General features: G+C 43.9%; 1 pseudogene; it reads right to left on the bottom strand.

Moving 5' to 3' along the window:
• Nucleotides 1-2,634: 2,634 nt before the first annotated feature.
• Nucleotides 2,635-3,605, bottom strand: LOC102243310 (annotated as a pseudogene).
• Nucleotides 3,606-4,372: the final 767 nt, after the last annotated feature.

Below are 4,372 nucleotides of genomic sequence, written 5' to 3'. Positions count from 1 at the left end.
CCCCTTTCTACAACAGAACATTGGAAGAGGTGTTACAAAAGGTTCTTCTCCTACTATGATGAAAAGTCAGGTGTAGTGATCTAACTGTTAAGATCTACATATAATTATCTTCATATGAGCAGCACGAGTCTGGTGATGATAGAAGGAAGTCATGAAATTAAAACATTAGAATTATTGACACGTAGACCATCTGAAGAGATTACCCACTCAGTTTATAAGGAATGATTTGAATTTATTACAATGTTTTTCAGATGAAAACTTTAATGTAATGGGATCCATGCCACAGCTTAGGCGTTCCCAAAGCAAATCCTTAGGTTTTGCTGTTGGCGCTGATAGCATATTTGGAAGTGATCCCAAAATCCTGGATGAAGTGGTGTGGAGGGTGACCCGGGTGGTTGTTTCTCTAGACGGGGCTCAGTCTCACTGGGGAGGCTTGGGAAACCATTGTCCCTCAGAACTGTCCCTCCACCCACTGACACCCATCTCTCACTGACGGAAGCTTGCTCTGGGAGATGGGTACCCACTGCATCGATGGGCTGACCTTTAGAGTCAGGTGTCGGGGGCATGAGGACAGGTGGGGCCTCCAGCAGGCACCAGAGCTGTCCAGCCCCGCTGCAGCTGATGGAGCTGGCCCTGGGTGTGGTGTGAGGCCCCAGCAGTGTCCACGTCCATGCCCATGTGCATTTCATTTATAATTTCTTCAGCAACTACTTTAAATATAAAGATGTATTGTTTTGTGATTTAATGCACCAACAGATAGGAAGTAACCTGGAGAGCATACCAGCTATTTAAAAATTCGCAAAATTTAAAACAAATTGGGAAGTGTTACAATGTGCTAGTCACGATGCATGTGTAGTGGGTGCATTCTGTTGTCTCCTGTCACTGCTGCTGCTAACAGGCACCTCTTCTCATCATTTTTCAAGACGTTCATTTGAGGAGATCATGCTGATAAATGGAACAGACCTCTGACATCCACACCAGGCACTCTGCTACGCCATCCTCCGTCACAGGCAGGGCAGACCTTCCCTGGGGCATTGGAGCGGTCACTAATGTTTCTTTTCTTTTTGCTAATAAGGTATGTTTTAAATCCTCCATAAATTATATCACCAGACTTTTCACTTACAATAGTTATAACATTTTTTCAACAAATAACATGCCATTCTGAATAAATTTTGAGCAAAATATATGTGAGCAGGCACCATCCTAAGGAAATTATCTGAATTAATATATTTCACTTTAATTAAAACACCATGAAGTAGGAGCATGATTTTCTTTTTTAAAATTTTTTATAATTTAAAAAATCATAATTTTTATTATTATTACTTTTTTGAGAGAGAGAGGAAGGGAGAGGGAGAGAGAAACAGCGATGAGAGACAAACTGGATCACCTGCCTCCTGCACGCCCCCTACGGAGGATGGAGTCTGCAACCTTGGTGCCTGGGACAATGCCCAACCAACCGAGCACAGCGGCCAGGGCAGGAGTACTCTTCTTTATTACAGGAAGTGAAGCTGAGGCGCAGTGAGGTTAAGTAGCTTCCTGAAGGTCGGGAGGTGGAAAGTGAACTAGGTTTCAGACCCAGGTAGCCTGACCCTAGAGACTGTGCTGGGAACAGAGCAGCAAGTGGCCATATCAGGGTTTGAGTCAGAGCGTAAATTAAACCGGGATTGTTCTGACTCCCAAACCACTCGGTGTTAGTGGTTGCTCCACGTCATGTGGTTTCAGAGTCACCGCTTCACTCCTTTTGTGTGTCCAACAGTCTGACTTTCCAGAGTGCAGTTAGGGTCACGTCTCACTTCCTCATCCACCCACTTGAAGCCCTTCCATGGCTCCCCAGTACTGGACGGATTGGGTCTACCTGGGTTATGTAGTTCCTCCTTACCTGCTGGCTTCAGCTCTGTCAGTCTCCGGATGCCACGACCTGGTCACATTGATTTTCTGACCATTACTCGTTTCCTGCTTTCTTACCTCTGCTTGGAATACCTTTCTCTGACTTCACTTGATGTCATCCCGTTTTTCTTTATAGCATTAGGTATCCTATACAATAAAAAACTAACATGCAAATTGCCCCCTGAACCGGGAGTTCAACCAGGGGGCCCAGCTGGCTGGCCCTGTCCCTGATCAACTCTCTCCCACCCTGATTAGGGGGGGGCGGCCGACCAACCATCCGCAGCCCGCCCCCTGGCCAGCACAGCCTGATGGGCCAGGATCAGGGCTGGCGGGCCGGACTCCACCTGTGCACCTTCTGAATATCGCTTTTCATCTGATCCAGGACAAGTTTTAAGAGTGAAATGAGCCACTATTAAAAAGCTATGTCAAGACAGCAGTGTAAACTAGCACTTCCTGGGAAAGCGAACACTCATGGTCACATCATTGACGAAGGACTTCCTGCCCGCCCCCCCCACCCCCGCCTTCTCTGTCCTTGTGTCTCGCTTCTTTTTTTTATGTATAAAAGTTTATTGTATAAAATTAAGGCCTTCACATTTCATAGTTCACTAGTAGGTAATTTTTAAAAACCTACATAAAAATTTTACTTGCATTTCCTCCAGCCCCAACTATTAAAATGGCCTGACCAATTGTTATGAAAACAAACACTATAAATAACACCAAGTCCTTTAAAGCCAACTCTCCCACATGTTATTTCTTGGCATAGGTGATCTTCAGGCATGGGACGGTGTGACCTTAAATCCTTGTGAAGCACCCCTGGCAGCTCCAGCCTGCCCATCATTTTCAAATCCAACAAGTGCAATGTCTTGCCTCCCAGGTACCAAGCGTACTTCCTTGTAACCAGGGAACTGATTAAACAGCACGGATAACATCATCTCATTAGTCACTTCTGGTAAATTATTACGGAATAAAACATAGTTTGGAGGGTAATCAGGGACCTGAGGATTTAGCGTTGCATTTCCTTGGGTGTTAACTGAATGTGGTGCTCCCGGAGCAGGCTTCTTATTAGCAGTCAGAACTGTCTGTTCCCAGGTTTGGCTTTCTTCTTTCCTTTCTTATTTTCTTTCTTCTTCCCTTTCTTCTTTTCTTTGTCAGCAAAGGTGCCAGACATTTTAGCTATTACATCAGACTCTGTTTTTGCGCACTGGATTCGCATCGGTTTGCCATAAACTGGAAACCCTTGTAACTGTCTCAGGGCATTTGTGGATGAGCCCAGCTCTTTAACTGTAACAACGCCTTGCCCCTCATGTTCACGGTCTTCAAAGCTACAATATCTACAACATGGCCAAACTGAGAAAACAGGCCATACAGCAGCAGTTCTCAACCTGTGGGTCGCGACCCCTTTGGCAGTTGAACGACCCTTTCACAGGGGTCGCCTAAGACCATCCTGCATATCAGATATTTACATTACGATTCATAACAGTAGCAACATTACAGTTATGAAGTAGCAACGAAAATAATTTTATGGTTGGGTCACAACATGAGGAACTGTATTTAAAGGGCCAGAAGGTTGAGAACCACTGCCATACAGGGATCTCTTCAATGCTTCTTTTTAAATTTTGTCATTCATATTATTGATATAAATTGTATGGTTTGGTCTGATATCCATCTTTTGGGTTAAACTGTCCAAACAGCCTGAGGCCGGCCCGGTGTCCCATAACAACTGAGTGTTGTGCACTTTTAATGATCGACTGAAATTAATTGTTTTTGAGCGTCTATTTCAAAAAACGTAAAGCTCTTCAGGATAGGTTTGTTTTAGTCACCTCCGACCCCCTTCCCAAGCTCATTGCACTGCAGGAGTTCCACAGTATTTGTTTAATGAATGAACTCTCCTGCATTTCCAGGAAGCTAACAGCTGCAGTGGAGAACAGGGGTGTGGGACCTTGGTTCAATATACAGGCGTGGGGGTGCTGGGTGCTGGTGGGACTTGTACCAAAGGAATGGCCAAAGGAGTGAGGTTAAATTGCATTCATTTTGGCCTGGCTATGATTGGGGTTTGGTCTGAAGGAGCATTAGTTGGTTTGAGGTGCGATCATGTATCTACCAGAACATCAAAACTGGATTAATGGGAAGAACTTACTGAGGTCACAGTGAAGAGCCAAGGCAGCCTGTGAGCTGGCATCAGGTCTCACTCACAGTGAATTAAACATTTGAAAATGAAGCATCTTAAAGAAATAATCATTTCCTTCTCTGTGTTCTAATTGCTTTATTATATGTTCATAAAATAGAGATATGTATAAAGGACTATCTCTATTTTACCTCACTGTGTATGCATGTGTTGGTATCTATTTGATTATATCTCCATTTTCCTATTAATCCTGTGTTTTGAAGGTCTAGGTACTGTATTCTTTTTCCTGAGTATAATTTTTTATTTTTAAAATATATTTTATTGATTTCAGAGAGGAAGGGAGAGAGAGAGAGATAGAAA

This window comes from Myotis brandtii, unplaced genomic scaffold, assembly GCF_000412655.1.
Source record: "Myotis brandtii unplaced genomic scaffold, ASM41265v1 scaffold55, whole genome shotgun sequence".
Classification (NCBI taxonomy): Eukaryota; Metazoa; Chordata; class Mammalia; order Chiroptera; family Vespertilionidae; genus Myotis; species Myotis brandtii.
The sequence above is the reverse complement of the archived record's forward strand: the minus strand, read 5'-3'. Positions and strand labels throughout refer to the sequence as shown.